Consider the following 23,723-nt stretch of genomic DNA (forward strand, 5'->3'; position numbering starts at 1 on the left):
GCCTATAATCTGTTACCTAATTCAAGTACGGAACCTAAAATAGAAAAATTCCTCAAGTGGCCAATCATTTTACCAAAAAACACTTTTCTGATATTTTGTTGAAAACGAGGACAGGAAATGGATTTTAGCGATGGCGAGGCTAAAGAGAGCGATCACCTATGTTACGTAGATGACGCTGAGACAGATAGCCTCTCGGGACATTGAACGCATCCTGTTCGATTAAACATCCTGCCATGGGTGCCTCCTGGCCATTAAACACGCTTCTACAACCGAAATTCTATTTGCAATAGGTAACCAGTTCCTCTATTTGCTGGCGCTTCTGGAAGGTACATTGTTTAATTATGCATTCGAACAGTTTAGTGTGCCTATTGTGGTTCTGTAGCCCAGCAATAAGCACACGTGACTGTCACTCTGGTTCACTAAGTCGGTATTAAATTCACCACTTCCATTATCATATTCTATACTCAAAATATGCTCAAAACTATTGATTTTCCACTCCTGACTTTGAAATTTTATTAAAATTACTTTACGAGATGATTCCTTAAAAATTAGTCAAATGTTAGCTTTTGAACACAGTAACCCTCAGGAATGAATTGTATGTTTAAATTGGATAAAAACCCTGCAGCACGTCTACCTAAAAAAAGATAAAATGTATCTGACGAAAGATAGAAATTGTTTGACGAAAATATTAATTTGACATATATGAAATGTCAAACGGTTGCGTCTAGGTTTACCGAAAAAATTTCCTCCATAGTTTGAAAATCCTCGTCATACTCATTTTTTAAATCGTCTCACTTTATTTAAATGATTGTAACCAAAAATCATTCACCTACATTTACAGAATACACAAGCTGCGCTGTGGCTAGTTTATATTTTATAATTTTTGTTTACAATTTTTTAAGTCTTCAATAAAGCGCGACGATTTGAAAAATAAATACCGCAGATAAATTAGATCTTTTGTCAGATAAACGTGCTGCAGTATTTTTATATAATATAAAGATAAAATCTATTTCTGGGGTTTACTGTGAAGAAGCCACATATAGAAGACAAATTTGAATAGTATTTATAGAGGAAAGCTTCTAACTGGTTATCCAATATTATAAAATTTTTAAACCTATTAACTTGAATCCATGCAGTTCTTATAGAATATTCAATACTTTTCTACAGAATGCACATGTTTTTATTTATATATTTGAAAGGTTACAAAATGATTAAGGCGAGATTCAGATAGGATCGATTTTTTTGTGAACCAAGGGTCAATAATCATATTTATCAAATACTGAAAATGGTAAATCTAGTCGTAGCTCATTCACAAGAAAACAGATTTACATGTTATAATTACTTTATTCCTATTCAGGACCCAGACAATGAAACAAGTTTTATAATTTTATCAAAAATAGATATTTTATTTTGATATATCTTCCAAATAGATATTTTGATTTCCTCTAGTCTTGATTTTATTTTACTGAATTGCCATTTTCTGAATAATACATTTTACCGAATAACAGTTCGATGATTTTTAATTTAAAAATTTTTTTTTTCGTAAAAATGGCGATAACATAATATTGTTTGCGCGAAATTGAGAAAGGCTATTTTCATTAAAATTTTCATTTAAATTAATGATCTCCATTTATGGATTTTCGGTATGATGAAAATCATAGAAAATAGTAATTCTGTGAAGTAAAAATAATTTGAAATAGTGATTACATAAAATACCAATGATTTACAATAGTTTTTCGATGAAAAATTTTTTTGGTCATCTATAAATTACGTAAAAACTTTTTATATTTTTTGGGACGGGAGGGGGGTTCAATATTTTAATTTATTTATGATTCGGTAGAAAAAAAATCCATGTAAATAGAGACCTTCTTACTATTTTTGAAATAAGTACTTTTACCTGAAATTATTCAAAATTTGTGAAGTTTATCGGGTTTTGCAGTATTTGCTTAGTACACTCTTAGATTTGATCATCTATACTTCTATATATTTTATGATAGAATAAACAGGAAATTAGAAGATGTAAAACTTTTGGTAAAAAATTTTAATCTTTCAAATTATTATTTAAAATATCAAGGTATGGTAAAAATAACCTATAGAAAAAAATACCGCACGAAAACGCAGAATTTTATTTTGAAAATGAACTTTAGAAAAATAAGATATAAGAATTAGTTACATATATGTATTTATAATTTTTTTTAAATTAGCACATGTTTCTTATTTGAATGGACTAATGATCAAATTAAAATATATGCTCAAATCCAAAGCACTGCGAAATATAATTTATAATTATAAATTACTTTAATTTGGGATTTTTTATCGTAATATGATGTTCTTAAAAGCACACATGCACTTAGAAAAAAGATTCTATGATTTATAGAAGAATAAATAGTGGTTCTCAGACAATGAAAAGTTTGTTTAATTTAAGAAACTTTCTCTTGATTCAAAGGAAATCCTTTGGTTAAAAAAAATTGTGTTTGGTCCCAATTTATAAAATTTCAAATGTAAATCATCGCAATTACAGAATTTTTAATTGCCATATTACGTAAAATATTAACAACTCAAAGTTGTACGATTTTGAAGTCTCAATAAAAAAATTTAAAATTTTGGAAATACAGAATTTAAAATCGTTCAATTTTTAAAGTTTTTTCTTTAAACCTATGTGATATTAAGCGTTTTTGCAATAGTTCAATTTTGAATATTTTTATGTGAAATTGAATATTCTTTAGTTTCGACTGTTTGAAATTAAAAATTCTTCCATTTTCTTTACATTTTTAAGACTCGCAATTCCAAAATCATTAATTCTTGAGATTTGCAATTAAAGATTCTTTTAAAAAAATATATAAATGAAAGTTATTTAATTTGAATGATTCTGAGAATTAAAAGTCAAAGGTTTTCAATCCCAATTTCGCCAAAATGAGGAAATACCAAAAGTAAATCATCAGAATTACAAAAGTTTTAATTGTTAAACTTAAAGCTCGCATAATTTTTAACTGTACGTGAGTTTTCTAAAGTGAAAAATCTTCAATTTTAAAGATTTATAGATTTGTGTGATTCAATAGTTTTTAAATTTTTTATAATATTCAATTTTTAGCGGTCCTCATTTAAACTCAGTTGAAATTCAGTCAATTGATTCTTGAGTTTATTAACATATAGTAAAGTGTGAAACTTCTTTCATATATTTTCCACATCTCTAGTTCCCCCATCCATAAATCTATTGCTTCACTTCACTGGAGCATACGTTATTCACTTGAATAATTAATGTTACAATAAACCAGTAATAAAATCTCCTTAATTCTCCTCACCTTTCTTCATTCACGATTTTTCACCAACGCTTTCCACACCCTCGTGGGAAACATAAAATACAATACTCAACACTCCTAATGATGGCGATACTCTCAGCCTAGTTTTCTTGTTGAAAAAACTTCAACCTTTAATTATTCACGAATTTAAACATTTTCTTCAATTTACACAAAAATATTTAAATCAAATTAAACCTACTTTCAGAACTATTCTCTTAAAAGAATAATTTCATCCACAGATATTAGGGAAAGTTTTGTACTTTTCTTATTTCTGTTTGAGCCCTCTATTCTCTCATGGAAGTATTCCCGAAAAGTAGATGCTTTCTAAGTTTAGCAGTTCTGGATCAAAGGATGAAAAACGAGAAATTTCTTTTAGCATTAGGACAATATTTTTATGAGCAAAGAAAAAAGTTGCAGCTCGCAGCTAACAAATAACGAAAGTCGATGAATCCGGGCAGACTTTTCCGTATGGATATTAAAAGTTTCTCCGGTGGGTTCGCGGATGGTTGGATTTCGAGCGATTAATAATTTGCATCGCCAGCCCAGCAGCATTACTTTTCAGCGTTATTTTTTCGCGAACCACGATTTCGCTTTACGGCAGATTTTACGGTCCTAGGTTGAAAATTAATTTTTCACACGGACCGCATCCAGATTCGACCTGCTTATGAATATTTCTCTCGGTTTAGTCACTTTACTGTAATTTTCAATTTGAGGTTTCACTTTAATGGGTAAAAGCGACCCTTCAAATGTTATTAATTTTTATCGCCCATCCTTCTTGAAAAAATACGTATTGTATTTGCAAACAAGAAGCATATAAATTTAAAATTATTTAGGAAAAGTTTTTATCTGTAATCAGGGGCATATTTTTAGAAATTTTCAAGAATAGCAGGATTAACCTTTTTCAAAATAATCACATTTCTTTTTAAAATATATTATTAAATAAGATTTTGATGGTAAAATTGTATATTCAATTATTACATTAACATTTTATTTTTAAAGTTTGGAAGTGAAAAAATGTAGCATTAAATAAATTATGAAACTGGTAAAAATTCGAGAGCTAGAATGTAAAATTTCATTTAATCAAGACCGACGGGACGATTTTGATTTAATAAAATGAGTATACGTTTTTATGAGCGTAAGTAATTTTATTGTTAAATAACAATCAAAATGTTATTTTTACAATGAATCAAAACCAACCATTTTTCTATATTTTTAATTTTATGCTTGAATAATAATTTTGAAAACCAAAACTTATCAGAAACTATTCATTATCCCTAGTTCTATTTAACACTGTTTAGAAATCTACAGAGTATTTATATTAGTTTTTGCTTCACTCATACTATCAAATTTTTCGTTCGGCCAAGGACTTTTCTCGTGCAATATCCATTTGATGAAAATTTTTTAATTTCTGCTTTTGTGAATAAAGGCTCAAAAATATTTTCGGTTCAAAATTCAGCGGTTCAATTTCAATTGGAAAGTGTACCTACATCTTTTTAAATATGCATTATGTATTTTGTTCAAACTTTGTTTTAATATTAGAATTTTAATCTTCTGGGCGATAAACTCAATTTTTTTGTTGAAAATGAATTTATTTCCTAAACCTTAAATATTAGCTTCAATATTTATATTTTTTGGTAAAAACTAAATTTTTTAAGTTGAAGATTCATCAGTTTAGTTAAAAATTTAATATTTTGTTGAGGATTGGGTTTCTTTCATTTTTTGTTAAAACTGAATTTTTCTGAAAATTTTCGTTATTAAACGTTTGCTAGAAAATTGATTTTTTTAGTTAAAATTAAAATTTTTCTTGATATAAAATTGCATTTTTTGTTAAAAAACTTTTCTTTGAAAATTCGAAAAATATATTTAGAAACGAAAATTTCTGTACATTAACGTTATTGATCTCCTAGGTGAAAGATTGTTCTTATACCTACATAGCTCTGTCGGTTTTTTTACTAATAATTTAAAATTAAAATTACAAGAAAAATTTAGAACGGTCATGAAAAATAAATTTTTTTTTCGTGGAAATGTCAGCGAAGGTCAGGTAATTTAGGATTTAGGTATTGGCAAAGGACTTAATTTACAGAAATCATTTATTAAACAGTTTAACCTTTTCAAGAGATCCTTATTTTCGAAAATATTGATTCGTGTTTGCAAAAAACGACGACTTTTTCTCACGTCAAATACAAAATTCATTTCTGCTGAATCTGTCTGACTTTTGTTAAATAATTTAATTTGCATTAATAAATCTGAAAATTTTCCTAAGTTTATTATGCATACAAATGTGATATTCTTTGTCACTGCCCTCCAGCTGAAACTGAATCCTTAACTAAGTGAATTTGGGACCATTCTTTCCTGACAATTTTTCAAATTTCCTAATCGGAATTGAAGAAAAGTGAAAAAAATTCTTTCCAGATTATCGTGACACGCCTATTTTTTAGAAAAGGATTTATTATACAAATTATAAATTTTCAGTTTATCAGATTAATAAATCGGTAGGTAATATTAATAATTATAGTGGAAACATAACATGCATTTTAGAGATATTTTCCTTCACTTGATTCCGCTAAAGTGAGAATATTGATCGCCATAAAGGAAGAACTTATTTACATCGGTAGACCATTTGTTCTGCACCCTATTTGCGAAATGACCATAGACGGCACTCTAATAGCCGATTTGAATAAATATGGTATTATTAAGCGTCTCGCATACACACGTACACTATTTTATTTTTTACAGACCATGACTCGCATTATTTAAAATCGTGAAACACTTTTCTTAACCGACCAAGTCATTTACAGCGGATAAGCTTTTTGCTCGCTAGAATAAATCTCATAAATTATTCATCTTATTCTTAAATTAACTAAATTGTTCGACAATGATTCATTAAGAAAATTCTTTTAACTGATAATTTCTTCCTTCTGGTAGAAGTTATTGTTATTAAAAGTAAATTTTGCATTAGGTAACAAGTAAAAAAAATATTTATGCCAGTCCTGCACACCTGGATATGTCAGGCAATTACATATTTGCTTAAAATATAATTTCTTACTTCACGAAATACCTGAAATTCCATTCATTCTTTTATATCCGAAAACATACATTACATTTGAACAAATTTTTTGGGAAATTAGAAAAAAATTAACTATGTCATTTTTACTGTTCACAATTAAGATTTTTCCAATTTTAAATCTACACTGAAAAAATGGTTCGTTGGGCCAACCATTTAGTTTGTAAGGTATAGTATTGCTATTTTGTTAGTTGGGACAACTATTTACTTAGTTGCTGTTACTAAATGAATAGTCACTGCAACTGATGGAATTGTTGTATCCACTAATAAAATAGTAGTACCATCTAATAAAGTTGCAGTACCATATCTCACGAACTAACTAGTTGGCTCAACTAATCATTTTTTTTCAGTGTGTAAAATTTAATAAATTCCAGTCTTAATTCTTCGATAATTAATCATTTTCAGTTTCCAATCCTGAAAATTAAAATATTCAAAAAGCATTCAAAATAGAATTATTTGTATATTATACTTTTCTTTTATTATAAACTAAATATTTTGAACAAAATATAAAAAATTACATCATTTAGCACTATAAACATTCAAAAGTAATCAATCTCCAAGGGTTAATTCTAAAAATAGAGGAATTTTGAATTCAAATTCATTATAATTAAAGAATTTTCAGTTAAAAATTTCTTATATTGAGTAAATTTAAAACTCAAGGATTCAAAATTGAATTCAATTGCACATCCTGGATATTAAAGTTTTCTCCATTGTGAATCTTCAAAATTCAAGTACATATTTTTTAGAAAATATTAAAAAATAAATCGCTTTAAGCCCACAATAATCGAAATTAATTAATCTTTAAGTGCTAATTCTAAAAATAGAAAAAAAGTTATTTCAAACAAATAAAATAAAATTAATCTTAATTTTTAATCTTCAAGTTTTGATCATTTTTAATTGAAGTATTGCCCGTTGTAAAAATTTGAAATTGAACTGCATATTTAAAAATAAATATCCAAAATTACATTTTTTAAACTATAAGTATACCATAGTAATCGATAGTCAAATGTTAATTCTGAAAATAGAAGAATCTCAAATTTTAAATCCTTAAAATTGAAGAATTTTCAATTGCAAATCCATAAAATTGAAACAATTAAAATCATTAGCCTTTGCAATTAAATAAATACCAGTGATCTATCTCTAAAATGAAACTTTTTAAGAAAGACCGTTCAAAATTTCATATTTTTTTATTATAAACAATTAATATTAGTCTTTAATATAAATCGTAAATATTCAATGATTTTCTATTACAAATCTTAAAAATTAAGCTACACATTTTAAACAAAATATTCAAAGTGGCATTATTTTACAACATAAACATTTCAAATAAATTAACTTTTAAGCATTCATTCTCAAAATAGAAGAATTTCTAGTTAAATGTCTTCAAAATTGATTAAATTTTATGTCTATATTTTCAAAATTCAAGAACTTACAATTGCAACTCTTTAAGATTATAGAAATTAGAATTGCATAAAAAAGTCTAGTTTCTCAATTCTGAAAATTCGTTTCTATAAAGCTTATTTATAATGAGTAATTATTATAACTAATTATTTAAATTGAAAATTAAAAGATAATTAATAAAATCATACTAATTATCTCCTTCCTTGGTGAAAATTGTTTGTTGAGGATTCATATAAAAGGTTGAAAATATCCTACGATATGGCCAATAAACCTTCGAGTGAAAAATTATGCCGCTATTGTTCCATGAAATTATAGATATTATAGGGCCGAACGAATGGCAAATAGTTATTGGTTCGTCCTTCTCTATAAACAGTTGAATAGCTCAATAGAAAATGGAATAAGAACAGAGGTGAAAAGGATCCTACTTCCTTCCAATCCTCTTAATCAAACTCAATGAAACTCTAACTTCTTTTCTAATATGCTTTTTCCTGAATCATTAAATTTCATTTACTCTGAAAATTTAGCAATTTTAATAAAGGAGAATGGTCAATAAAGAGGGGTGGGTATGGACACAAGACTGATAGGATCATACCATCAACAGCATTTTGCGAAATATTAGGACAACCTGGACCCTAAAACATAAGTAATTTTTTAGATAAGTACAAAAAAAATATTTGTTCAAATTCCAAGGAATAATGGAATAAAGCAGAATGCTTTAATAAAATCAACGATATTATTATCTAAATTTTCGCAACACAAAATTATTCTCGCATTTTCACATTCTGCGAAAAAGTGCACAAGGAAACTGCTAATGAAACTTTTCTCAGAGTGAAAAGTAGTGATAATTCAAACTTTTCTCTTCTTAAAGTTCCTCTGATACTGAACCAAAAGAAAAAATTATGTCTTAAGAAGGAGGATAATATTTTATATAAAAAATACATTGTTTTACGAAAAGAGAAAAACAAGATTGGAAAAAACTATATTATCATTAAATCGTTTTTGTTCCGGAACTTTCCTCTTTCTTGACTATTGTCCTTTTCAATATTTTTATGAACAAACATTTTATAACCATTTTTGGCTTACATATTTCATGTCTTTCTCGAAATTTCAACCAAAGTCGAAAGCAATTTATAGACATCCTTCTCAGAGAAAAACTTAATTGGGAATAATGGATAGATTAATTTTGTAAAAATTTAACAATACGGGTGAATTTGTACTTTAAATTTTTTGCTTTATTTTTATGGTTCAACAGAAATACTGTCATCGTGTCGCTGACGGATATAAATGGTTGGGATATTCACAATTCCCGTGAATAATTTAATTTCCAATCGGTGTACGAGCAGCAAGGGATATCTGATGAAGGGGAATAAAATTGATGAATCAAAAACTTGCTACATTCCCTAAGGAGCTCTAGCTCAGAATGAATAAGAAACATTACGTAACTCTCCGTCAAAATCGATTTCACTTCTTAGCAAGTGGAAGATCTTTGATTCGTTACAATTGTAGCGATGAGAATTGTTTTAAATATATTGATTAAATTTATTTCACTTTAATCTGTGAGGTTCTGATTCTTTAATGTAACCTCTTTTTTTCTCATACTAATATCAAAATTGATTAGGTTCCTAAAATTAAAAACCAATTTAGAGTCAGATAATGAGTGCTGAAAATAGAATTAAAACAGATCTTATAAAAACAATGCAATAAATATGCGTTTATTTTAAACTAACTAACTAACTACAGTTGATCATAAAATTAGCGTTTAAGAACTCCTAAAACTTTTTTGAAACCTTTTGATTCTTTAAACCCGAAAAATAATTCTAAACCGCGATAAAATCTCTTTTAGTAATTTCAAATACTTTGAAAAAGCTCCAATTCTTTTTTTACTCCGTCATATACCAAAGAAAAATTTCAAGAAATCATTCCACCGTTTAAATGTTTAGAAATAACCTGAAATTTTGTGATCTCCTTGAAACATTTTGAAATAATTGAAAAGTTTTTGAAGTTTTTTAAACTGTTTTAGTTTTTCTTTTCGAAATCTTATTAAAATTCCTTGAAATCGCTTGAAAACCATTAAAAACCTCTAAAATTTTTGCAATATCTCGTTAAATATTTTGGAAACTTTTACAAAATCAACGAAATTTCTGATTATTTGAAATACACATTGACAAAAGTTTTAAATGAAGAAACTCTGTTCTCTTTCAAGGCCGAGAATTCTTAGAACAAACAATAGGTTTACGATCTTCTTTTAAGAAAAATCAGTGGCTTAAATCTAGCTTTCTAGATAAGAAATGGCTTAAACTAAGGTGTGATGAACATCTCTGAATATTCTTGAAATTTTTTAATGTTGCATGCTTTCTTTTTGGAAGTGCTGTGCAAATTCTTGAAATACTTTTCAATGCTTCGAAAATTCCTGAAATTAAGAAAAATACTATCCAAGTTTTTGGTTATGCTATAAAATATTCTGAAACACATAGAAAAATGCTTTGAAGCTCTTTAAATCTTTGAAAAGACTTTACGATTTTCTTAAATATATTAAAATTCATAGTAATTCTGCAAACACTATTGACATGTTTTACAATGCTTCATGTCTATGAAAATAATTGTAAAAGGTTAAGACAGTCACAAGAAAATTATTTTAAATTGCTTGAAATATTGATAGTAAGTCATTTAAAATCCCATACCTGAGAATAATTAACAGCATAAAATAATTCATTTAATCAATAAAAGTTACTTTTAATTTCTCATCAAAATATATAATATTAGATACGTATTAGCAAAAACAATAAAATATTTTGTCACAATAAAGATGAAAAATTATATGAACATTAGTTGTCCGCAAATCTCAATTTAAGGGCTACTTCTATTTTTAAATTTAAAGTATAATAAACGAAGAATTAAGTGTTTATTAAAAATCCAATAATTTATCAATCTATTAACTAATATGTTTATTTGTTTATAAGATTATAATAATGTAATTTCTCTTCGATTCTTAAGAAAATAGAAGAATTTTTTGAAATTGTAGATAATAAGAATCAAAATTTCAACAAAAATTGTAACCAAGTGAGAATAAATATTTTCCAAAATATATAAATTTTCTGCAAAGCTCTGTAAGTTTTCAACAAAAAAATATAAATTAAAAAAATTTCGTTTTTCAACTAAATAGTCCAAATAGTCTTCGAAAACTTTCGATTTGTCCACAAATGTCTAGGAAGTTCTAGGATTTATGTTCTATTTTACAGGTTAGTTCAAAAGATACTCATAACTTTTGGACGTACGCAAAAAATTAAAAATATTGCATATAATTCGACAATCTTTCAATATTAAAAAAATATTTGTAATCTAAAAAACAGCATCTAGAGTAGCATTTTTCATTATCCTGAAACATCGAAAAATCTTTAAAGAAACTTTAAATTTTCAAATCCGAATCTTAGAAAATATAGATTTCGTTTAACGTTTTTTGAAATCTCTTTAAAGTAAAAGTGTTTCGAAGTGCTCAAAATCTTTTAAATGTTTTACAATGATTCGATATATAAATTTGTTTGAAGTATTTAGTCAAAAAGTTAAGAACGGAATTGTTGCATTTCTTATTAAATATTCATTTTAATTTAAATTATCTACGTCAGAAATAATTTTTTGGAAATAGAATTCCTTATTTGTTAATCTTGTTCACGAAATTCCAGATACAGGAAATAGGAGAATAAAAATTTGAGGTACTCTCTTTCTAAGCTAAGCCAAATCGAGAAAAGTTCAAAGATATAAAAGTTTCTTTTATATCGATTCTGTGCCCGGAAGCAGTTTTCTCAGAAAGTTCAGAAACACAGATTGTTCAAATTTTTTTTTTAACATTATTTCGAACTTGTTAAAAAAGTGTGGAGTGCCTAGAAGACACTCAACGTCTGAAGATTTCGTTCTCGACAGGAGGTGTCTCACGGCACTTTTCGCTCCATGGTACTCTTAAGAGCAAAGTTATAAGCCTGGGATTATTATGACGCTCTAATAAACGGGGAATAAGTAAGGAAATGATTATTAACTTCTCGTGCCGCAAGTCAGTCTTTTAGTCTGTTGGCCATTAGCATTTAGAAACAAGTCGGCAAGTGAAATTTTATTTAAAAAATTGTGGGATAAGGAACTTTCTCAGAACTTTCCTCAATATCTTATAGAAAATAATACAAGTAAATTTGCCAATTTATTATAGCATACGTCAGTTTGACATCATCTCTGACATCAAGCAAGATCTAATTGTTCGAAATCAGCATTCATTAGTTTCAAAGGTTTCAAATTAGAAATCATAAAGTTTTTAACGTTTTTATAATAATTAAACTTTTAGGTTCCTAATATTTGAAATTCTGCATTTGACTTGAAAAATAACTACGATTTTTTTCTTACGAAAGCTCATTCCTTAATAAAAAAAATCTACACAAACACTTTAAATATCATTTCATATACTACATGGTAGCATACCTATTTACTAGTATTATCATCTTGAAAATTCCGAGAATTTCTAAAATTCTAAAATAGTGTAATACTTGAAACTAAAGTCCTTAAGCGTCAAAATTTTTAATCCACAAATGTTTGTTTCCAAGTTTCCTCATTTTTAAATGCCTAATCAGGAGCGTTTCGATTCTGTGGGTTTTGTGTAGATTATATCGTCTTTAAAAATGTATTAGTTTTCTAATATATGAAAAAACTGTGTTCTTGGAATTAAAACATTAGAAATTCTTTAAATCTTGGAATTCCTATCAAAATATTTATGTTTCATGACATTTCTTTGTATATTCCTTGAAATATTATAATATCACTTCACTTCTTTACAATTCGTTACGATTCTATAAAACCTATGAAAAACCTAGTGATATTCCATGAAACCTGATGATATTTCATAAAATCCTGAAAAATGTATTTAAATACATTAAGATACTTAAGAATATCTTAAAATCATTGAAATCCTCTGAAATATTGTAAAATCATAAAAAAAATATTTTGAAATATTTTTCGATGCCTGGATATTTTTTAAGCTTTTGAAAATTTTTTAAGAATCTTCCAAAATGTCCTAAAATCTTTTAAATCCTTTGATATCCCTTTAATTCTTGAATTCTATTGAAAATTAAATGGAACTTCTTTAAATCTCTTCAAATATTTGAAATTTGTTTCTCCTTGTAATTATATTTTTTAAAGTTGTATAGAATATTATAAAATCTTGCTGAATTTTTTCAAACTTTTTCAAGTTTTCATCCTATAAAATACTTCAAAACTTTGAAAAATTCAAAAATATCTCTTAAACTGCATGCAATTTTATACATTACTTGACGTCATTAAAATCATTGGAAATTATTTCGAATTTTTTAAGTCTCGTAAAAGTCGCTTAAGATAATTCAAAATAACCCAAAGTATTTTAAATACTTTGAAATCGTTTGAAATTTATTAAAACTCTTAAAAATTCCTTGGAATATTTTTGAATATCCTAAAATCTTTTGAATCTGTTGAAATCATGGAACATACGTTGACATATTTTCAAAACTGTTCAAATCTTTGAAGTCATTTTAAATTCCTCAATTCTTGTAAATCAATTTTTTCGATTCCATCAAAATATTGCAAAATTCGTTTCAAAATCACGTGAAATTGGATAAAATCTGATAATATAACTTCAAAACCCTTAAAATTTTTTAATTTCTATGAAATTCTTTGATATCCTGGGAAATTAAAGAAAATGTCTAATTAAAAGCCTTTGCAGTCTCTGAAAAACTTTAAGCCTTTTAAATTTGATGAAATCTCTAAAAAGAAAAAAAACCTTTGAAATATTTGTAAATCCTAGGAATATTCTGAAATCTATTGGATTCTTTTTTAATACTCTTAATTCTTATAAATTCTACGAAATCCTTTAAAATTTGCAAAGTTTGAGTAAATTTCTCGCAATCCATATAATAACAAAAACTTTGAAATTATCTTCAAATTTTGGAAACTCCACGAAATTCTTTACTTCTAGTAATGTTCTTTGCAATTTATAGAAATATAATGAAATGGTTGGCAAACTTTTGTATCTATAGAAATCCGTTAACATTCATTTAAATTTCTGTAAAAATCATTTAAAATCTTTGAGAGGCTCTCAAATATCTTAAAATCAATAAAAATATTTCAAAATCCTATTAATTTTCTGTACATTTTTTTCATTGAGTATAATGGGTGGTAGGGACGGTCTGTAAGACTTTTACCGAGTCGGTTGGTGAATTTCATGCCACTTTGAAACGCTATTTTTTACGAATGAAAAATAATCGTTTAGTATATTAACTAATTAAAAATTAATCCTTTAGTTGTTGATATTTTACATGTAGAAGAATTCTAATAATTTTGAATGCATTGCTTTTGTAGCTTTGTGCTTAATCTTTGGATGAAACATGTTTTCAGGCATGGAAGTTTAAATTTTCTAATTTTTACAACTTCGAAGAATGTTTGGTAATCCGGAAATGACTAGAAACTTACATTTGATTAGAAATTTTAATCGTAAAAATTAGAAGTTTCAAATATTCCAGGTATAAAATAAAATAAATCGAGAGAGGACTCTCCTGATATTGAATTTCCTCAAACATATTCCGAGTTCCATTTCCCAACGAGACAAGACTTTTCGTATATTTTTATGAATTCTCGTGACCAATATTCAAATTTCATGAACCCTGACATTCTTCGTGGTCTCGAAAATGTAGCAAACTTTCTGCGAAGAATGCGTGGCTGAAGCTATTGCATGCATATTTTTGTTTCCTACAGATTTCGTATTCTCCTGACGAATCGACTTCGCCTTTATTTAAGTCCGACAAGTTTAGAAACAAGCAAATTGCACGGCTGCTGCCCTGCTTTAAGTTCTTTCAATTTGAACGACTCTTTCATGTCCAGTGAAAACTTTTCAGGAAGTCGACCAACCTCTCAGTCATAAATTCAATTTTGCAGGTTGTATATGATCATGAAGTTTCTGATTCTCTAGACCAAATCCAACTCCCAAAACAGCTTGTCAAAATTTCAAAAGTTCTATCGAAATTAAATTTAGATGGGGTCCCTCATTAATATGGTCATTTTTTCGGAGGGAACTGAGGGTTCAATATTTTTCTATGCAGCTTTATATACGTGGCAAAAATTTCACTATGTTACTTTTTTCTAAAATAGTTATTTGAATGATCAGTTTTCTGCTGAAAAAAATTGTTTCACTTTTCAACGTTATTTTTAAAGTCTTTGAAATCGACACTTAAAAAAATCATCTGTTCCCTTGATTTTAAATGCAGAAGTTAAGGAAATCCCAAAAACAAAAAACAGACGTTTTGAAAAAGTAACTGCTCCTAATGTCAAAGAATCACCACATCACTTGTTCATATTAAAGGCTAACGAATTCAAAGATTCTGGTTTTTTAGAAAATATATTTTAAATGCCTTAAAACATACTCCTTAATCTTCCGTTTGTGTTTTTTCGGCCACAAGGCAATGTAATAAAAAAAAGATATTAGAGACTTTAGAAGAATAATAATTTAGATACATTATTTATATAAAAATACCGCCTTGGTTTGAAATTCGAATGATTTTCAATTATAATATTATTAATATTACCATTTATTCTTAATATTTAATTCTATTGGAGAATAGACTATAATCAAATACTAACATTTATTGACAATAATCAATACAATAATAAAGAAATTAGTAATAATCTTATATAAGTTGGTACTTTCTGTGTTTCTTTCTTCACATTTTTTTAAAATTTATTTTTTAATTAATAATCATTTTTTTATGTTGTTGGCATTCTTCTGAATTATTGTATCTAACATCGTACCTTTAACTTAAATTTCGACTAGAAAGCCATATTTTTTCCAATTTTTGTTGTCATCATTTCAAGGATCATGGCCCAGTAAGTAAATGAAATTTACTTTTTTAATTTCATTAATTAAGAGCTCTAAGCTAAAAAAATTTCAAACGATTTCCGCTGATTGACTTGATTTTTGTTATTTCCTGAGTTAGCAGTGTCCTTTAAAAATAGAGCAGTACTGAAAATGTTCATTCTTCTGTTAAATAGTGTTATTTATGACTGAAATAAAAATATGTTTCATATGATATTTTAAGGATTAACGTGCTGTTTTTATTTACAATATCAGGTAAAGCTAAACTGTTTTAAATTGATTGCCATCTCCATCAGATTATTACATTCAGATAAATCAACATCAATTTTATTCTGCAATGGTCATTAAACTGATCTCTACGCATACAAAAATAATTCAATCAATATATTATTGTTTCTCTAGAAAGTTCTTTTGTCCCTCCTGTAAAGCTGGCTTGATTGGATTTAACGCCGTTTATAATTTTCCGCTTCATTTGTCTCTAGGACAACAGAAAAGTGAGAAAATCTTTTTTCAGAAAAAATTAATTTTCAAATTTTTAAAATAAATTTTTCATCTAGTCAGAAATGACGTAAGCTATTTTCTATTATTTAGAGCGTTAACTTAATTGATAGTTTTGATTTCTATTCTCACAGATAATGAAATGACATCCACACTGATCGATAATAACTACCTTGGATGATAGTGCGGTTTACTTCAAATTACTCGTATTCAAAATTTAACACTTCCATTACCTTAAACCTTTATTTTTCAAAATTCACTATCCTTGCAAAATTTTAGGATATCTATCGAGATTGACTCATTCAGATCCAAATTATGTTCTTTTCTTTTAAACTAGGAAATCGACGGATCTGCAGTTTTGCATAAAAGTGGTAGTGGAAACTCGAGTAGAAAGAGGACTATATAGATAATGGGAAGTGAAGAACGAGAAGGTTGTGTGGAAGTTCGGGTTACTCTATAAGAGAAAGCGGAGGTACGGAGGCAACATCACTAGCAGGTACCTATGTATCCGAGTAAACCCCTGAATCAGACAGGGAGGCGGATCACGTAGACTGGATTCCTCCGCGATTGAGCTGAACTGGATTAAACCAATCTTCCGGGGATTTAAATAATTGAAATAAACTATATGGCCGACGTAGATCGAGAGGGTTGCCCGTCGAGTAAGCTCGGAATTACGTTTGCGTTACGATCCTCGCGTCCATTTTAACTCCGAAGAGTCGAATTGTCGCAGCAAACATTTTTCCTCATTGCTTCCCAACGCTCGAGTAATTGCTCCACGTTTGCATTTAAATTTTTGTAATATTTTTCGATACAAGAAAGAATGGTGCTAATAAATAAAGAGACAGTTTAAAAGGGGACGAGAGGATTTTCCAGAATGTGGCTACAAATTACAAAATATGAGCAGTGCGACAAAATATTTATGATTGGACGATTGCAAACGTATATTTTATGTGGTAGCTATCAGGATGCATACCAGGTAGATGGTTTTAATATCACGATCAATTTCGTTTTAATTTCAGTTTTAATTTGAAAGGATTTTTAAATATTTCAAGAGATTTTAAAATAATTTAAACGGTTTCTGAGTTGATTGAGAATTTTGGAGCATAATTCATAGTTCTAAGTAAAAAGATCAGATTATTTTTGGTCACAAGAATTATAAATCGGGTTCAAAACAGATAGTTTGTTTAAAGAATTATAATTAAAAACAAAATTTCCTCTTCTTCAGTGAACCAAACATTAAAATTATAATTTATACCGGAAATTCCCAATTCTATCTTAAAATTATTATTCTTTCAGAAAATTTCCTGTTGTGAAATTAAAATTATAATTCTTTCTGAAATTGCATGTCCCAAAGTCAAGATTATATTTATTTGTAGAAATTGTTTATGCTCAAGTCAAAATTATAACTATTCACGGGAATTTCCTATAAAAATGATTAACAATATATTTTTGTACGGAAATTCACTATCCTAAACTAAAAATTATAATTCCTTATTAAAATAACCTGTCACAAAATAAAAATGACAATTTTTACGAAATTTCCTGTTCTAGAGTAAACCAAAAATTAAAATGATAATTCTTCAAAAAAATGCTCAGTTTTATTTAAAAATTATAATTCTTTTAGAACATTTCTGGTTTTAAAGCAAAATCTCAATGTAGAAGTTCTAATTCATTACAAAAAATGCCTGTAGGAAAGCCAAAATCATAATTCTTCCGAATAATTCTCTGTCCCAAATGTCAAAATTATATTTTTTTAATAAAAATGCATTGCCCCAAACTAAAAATTATATCTGAAATTTAAAGTTATATTCATTTACTGAAATGCTATGTCGAAATTCAGAAAATTATAATCATGTTCGATAATTCCCACTTGCAAGTTGAAATCATTTTGATCTTTAAGGTGACTTTTAAACAAATATTTATTTGCTGTCCCTACTGATAATTATAATATATTTGAAAAATTTACTTTACCCAGTAAAAACTAGCGTAATAAAATATATAAAAATACTTTTAGTTTGAATCTTAGTGTAATTAAATATTTCTTTCCTTAGCTACTTTCGAATAAAATCGAATTCGTGATTAATCGTTAAGAATTGTTAATTTCATTAATCTTCGAACTACAAAAACAAAAAGTTCTCAGATTTTATTAATATTTTATTTAATTGAAAAATCCTTTTCTTGATTAGATTCGGTCACGCAACTCTGGTAAAGAGAACTTCATATAAAAGTTTTCTGTACTCACTGTGAATACGCTACACAATGCATAAAGGCAGAACTTACCTGAAACAGAAAAATAATATATTGTTAGCTCAGAAAAATCGTATATTAGTTATTCAAATTTCTCAATTTGATTAAAATAATCAAAATATAATTTCCATTGTTCTAGTAGCTTGAGATATTAAATTACAACATGGCAATAAACAGAAAACAGGACACGCCACTCTCTTTCTAAATTACAGCGATAAAATCAGTGATCACTGTGGAATAATTTATTTGGATTGATGCTCAAAGCGGTCTCGAAATGTACAATTGACCTTGGACTTTGAAAATAGACAAAATCGCCAGAAATGTCATGAGGTTTTGTTTAAAAATATGATGGGTCTATCCTTTATGAATATATTCAGTTTTAATTTCACTAAGCTTTCATTCAATTAACAACCGAAACGTCTGCATTGGAAAGTTTTGAGTAAGAGTAATAGAAGGGGAAGAAAGGACGCCTGCAACTTTAATTATTTTCTACTTCCATAATCAACTTGTGAAAAAACTGCTTGTCGTTTCTAAGACTTGTTTCGACTTGTGTTACTTAATTTGTTTTCTTACATTCAATTAATCCATTTGAATTCAGAACTTCCCTCAAGATTTTTTTCTGGGCAATAATTAATTCAAAGTAACGAGTAAGTAACTAAGAAACAATTTTTCTCGTGTTCCATCTTTTTTTAAATATGTAAGCGTCACACGGTTATTCCATTTTTAAAACAAGTTTTCTTCTTTTCACGTTTTAAATAAGCTTTTCCTTCTTTCTTGTTTTTTACGCTTAATTGCGAAAAGAGTTAATAGAACCCTATAAGAAAATCCAACTGTTTTTGGAGTTGGTAATATTTAACTTTTTAAATTAAAAATTCTACTATTATATTTTGAGTTTAAAGTCTGAATCTTAAAAAACTCGATTCTTTGTATTAAGAATATATTATTCTGTTAAACATTTGACGACTTTGTTAGAAAGTCCTCTCTTTTGTTCGCAAAATCAAATGTTTTCTTGAATACACGCTTTTTATGTAAAATTCTTCCTTCTAGAGTTCGAAAATTTATATTTATGGGTTAAAAATTTAACTGTTGTGTAGAGAACTCGACATTTTGGCTTGAAAATTCCACCATTTAATTCAAATCTATTTCATTTTTGCCTTAAAAGGCTTTCTTTTTAGGCTTTCTTATGAGGCTTTCCTTTACAGGCTGAAGACTTAATTCTTGTTGAAACTTGAACTTTTTTGTTGACACTTCATTTTTTTAAGACTCATCATTTGAGAAAATAATTTATCTCTCTGACTGGAATTTTAACTATTTTGTTGAATTTTGATATTTTATTTGAAAATGAGTTTTTTATTAAAAATTTAACTGTTCCACTTTTTGGTTAAAAATGAAGCGTTTTTCAATGAGAGCTTACCCACGAATGAATAATAAGGAGACCTAACTCCATTTTCCCACTTGGCAATAGAAACATTACCGTAAGTGGTTTGCACATTACAGGAAGATCTGAAATATTCGTGCGCAGGCGCACAGTTGTCCTCTTCCTATACATCGAAAAGTGTGCGAGTGAGAAAGTTTGTCAAATTAACGTATGTTAGAGAGGTTCTGTTCGTTTGTTTTGATGCAAGTAGCAAATATTTTTTGTTCTAAGCCATGAGGTTTCAAGTGCCGGGTTGTGGCCCAAGTCACACGCCGAAGAAGGCGAACACACTTCGCTTTTCTTAAGCCCTCTCTGTTAACTATGAAATTAAAAAAACATCCATTTCTAAATTTTAATCCGAAAGCTTCATAAAGGACCCTTGAATGTCCGCTACTCTATTGATACAGCCTATCTGCTTGTTATTTATGATCGAATTCTTATTTCAATTTCAGCCTCTCTGCTTGTTATTTATGATCGTATTTTTATTTCAATTTCGGAAGGGACATTTTAAAGCTTTTAAAACATTTAAACGAGCTACCTGCACCTTTAAATATATCTACGTGAGTGCTTGCGGAGAATTTCTCAGATCTACTCAAAGCCTTGGGAATCTTTAGCATATACACTGAGATTTCTATCGGTAGGGCGCTTTATTATAATATCACGTTATTTGCAAATATCCGTGCTAATTAAATTGTATACATGCTTATAAATACGTAGTTTACCCATTTCAAAAATGAGCCACCTCATAATAACTTTTAATGAAATTATAATATTTTTCGTGAATACTGATCAACAAAAGAACATAACCTCTCTAACTTACGTCAATTTGACAAACTTTCTCACTCGCACACATTTCCATGTACAGGAATAGGATAACTGCGTACCTGTCCACGAAAATTTAAGATCTTCCTGCATGGTTCCTACCACTTACGGTAATGTTTCTATTGCCAGTTTCACATGGCTTCCTACTGGCAGTTGGGTCTCCCTATTATTCTTTCGTGAGCTTACCTATTTAGTTTGAAGTTAACTACTTATTTAAAAATTTAATTGTTTTGTAGAAAATTTGTCATTGATAATGGAAAATCCAACTATTCAGTTGAAATCGTTTCTCTTAACTGAAAAATATCTCTTGGTAGAAGATTCAATACTTGTTCATAAATCGTATTTTCCGTTGGTTGATTCAAAAATTTTTGATTAAAAATTAAAGTTGAAAAATTAAAATCTTGTTTCGTTGAATTTTTTATTTGAGAATTCAACTATTGGTGTAAAAAATTCGTTCTTAATTTGGTAATTGGACTACTTGCTTGAAAATACAACTTTGCAGGTTAAAAATTCAACAATTTAATCAAAATTTTGTCCCTTTTAGTTTAAGGTTTAACTATTCCGTTCAAATTTTTCTTATTTGATAAAAAATTTAAATATTTTGTTAAACTAAATCTTTTACAAGAAAAAAATCAAGGTCGAAAATTATACTTTACCTAGAAAAATTTGTCTTTTAGCTTCAAGATTCAACTATTTTGTGAGAAATGCTTTTGGCAGAATTCAACTTGGCTGGAAAAACCTGTTTAGGTGAAGGTTAATGCAAATTAATCGCTTTAGCCTGAAAGTTTGAACCTTTTGGCTAAAAATACAGCTATTTTGATAGGATAAAATAATTTATTTACAAAGCACATGTATGAAATAAACTTTATTAAAAGTGAACATAGGAGTTATTTTCTCTTTAAAAATTTCTCGTTGAACTGAATTCTCAAGCTGGGAATGCTTATCGCACAATCGGCGAAAAAGTTGAAAGGAAAGGGATTTGCAAAGCATGCCGAATCCTGGTGAAAAGTAGTACGGGGCGATGTTCTCTTCGCAGGGAATTTAAATCCGTAATGGGATTCGCATCGTACGAAAAAGAAAAAGGAAGAAGGTAAGGGCAGCAACTCTCGTCTTGACCCACCCGGTTTCTACTACTGCAGGAGCCACTTACGGGACGGCACGTCTGACTGCAGGAAGTCCACTACTACTTGCCAGCTTGTTCCAAAGACGTGCGTCGATTTCTACTGCTCTAATTTCAGATCTGGCCCATGCGCCATACTGTCAGGTTTTACGAATAAAATTCTTTTTTGGGCCATTACGTAGAACATTGTCGATAGTCTATCGCTGTTTTTATGATGGCGTGAACGCGACGAAACGATCAAAATGATGACCTGAATTGGATTTTCGAAATGTTGGCTCTAGTGGCGAAAAAACTGATCGTTAGGCGAGTTTATTTTAAAGCTTATCAATTTTTTAAAGCACCAATCTGGATTCTGACTTGAAAGAAAACTTCAGATTAGGTTGATAAAGAGAAGTTAATAATTTTTTATTGTAACTTATAAAGCAAGCTTTCTTAATATATAATGAAAGGAAAAAAATTCGCTCTAAAATTATCACTATTGATAATAATCTATTGTTTTTCCCATCTAATCAGTGACGCATGCTTAAACATTTCCGCACTTCAGGTGATTAGTTTTTAACCGGTTATTCGTTTGGACAATTTATTTGTTTTAGCTGAATATGTTTGACTAAAAATTGTTTCATTTGACCGTTTTTGTTTGTTTGGCATTTGTTAAAAAAATAGTTTGTTGAAGCTAGTAGCACTTTGCCGTGAAATTAAAATAAAGTGGGCCTGCAGTGCGGATCAGGCATCTGTTCCTTTTATGAATTTTTAAAATATTACTCAAATGTCTATGATGCCGATGGTTTTTATTGAATATATATTTGAAAATACGATATACATAATGGATTCTCATAAAAATTACGGGAACTCAGACTATTTAAATCCCATTTGGGTGATTCGTAACAGTGATAGACGACTTATCGGATCTGCAGATATGATTTATTTTATTTGTACGAAAGTATTTTTTTCGGTTTTTTAAATCAGTTTGTTTTACTGTCAAATTGATAATTGGACACTAATAATTTTTAAAGAAATATATTTTTATTTAGGATTTTAAATTTTCTTTTACAGATGACAAATGTTTGATTTTTTTATAACTTTAAATACATGGATTCGAAAAATAAAAATAGAAGTACTTTATATCGACAAACTTTATTAGTTTGATTGCTTTTTTAATTTCTTTTTTAAATTTTATCGTTTGAAAATGATTATATTTTAACTAGAAAATCAGAATTTGAAACTAAACAATTAAAAATACGAAATTGTGAATAATTAAAGAAAACACCATTGGAAGCTTGCGATAATAAACTATCTGGGATTTAGAAGTACTCAAAATGGAGATCTTTTTATACTTATATATATATAAATTAAAATAGTTTGACTAATAAGCATGTAAAGCTGAAAATTGAGAAATTTTACAACTTAAAAGTAAACCATTTTCAAATTTAGAGTAAGAGTTAATTTTTGTGAATAAAGATTAAATCCCCTTCGGAAGCCACAACCTTCTTCCAGCGATCCTTCAACTTTCGGAAGAACTCCTTAAGTTACCCTTCGGAATAGCTAACAGCTGCTTCGTCGCGTTCTATTTTATTTTCTCTAAATCTTAAAATCTTCTCCCTCTTAGAGGATACTTTAATTAATTTTTTTAAAGTAAGAAATAAAATTAAGCCAGGTCAAGAACTTGTTGGTAATACTCCTTGTTTCCCATCTGATCTCTAGGAGCTTTTGAGTATCATTTACAGACTCGTCACTAAATACTTTCCGAAACATAATTTTGGTTTCCGATTACAAATCACTAAGATTTTGTTAAAATTGGATGCACATTCTTTGTTCAGTGCATTCCGTTATTCTGAAATGTGATGCGTACGTGGTCAGACATTTAGGCAACTATGAATGATATTCAAATAAAGATTTACATGTCCATCTTACTTATTGAGGGGCCTTGCAGAGGTCACCCCTAAATTCTAAATACCTGGTTTAGACTATAGTACTAGGTACAA

At 28.3% G+C, this 23,723-nt stretch overlaps 1 protein-coding gene across 1 annotated transcript in view; it reads right to left on the bottom strand.

Annotated features, from left to right (window-relative positions):
- LOC117169543 (agrin-like) overlaps positions 1–23,723 on the bottom strand; it is an 818,564-nt gene that overhangs the window by 177,107 nt on the left and 617,734 nt on the right. The window lies entirely within an intron of this gene.

Source organism: Belonocnema kinseyi, chromosome 3, assembly GCF_010883055.1.
Source record: "Belonocnema kinseyi isolate 2016_QV_RU_SX_M_011 chromosome 3, B_treatae_v1, whole genome shotgun sequence".
Classification (NCBI taxonomy): domain Eukaryota; kingdom Metazoa; phylum Arthropoda; class Insecta; order Hymenoptera; family Cynipidae; genus Belonocnema; species Belonocnema kinseyi.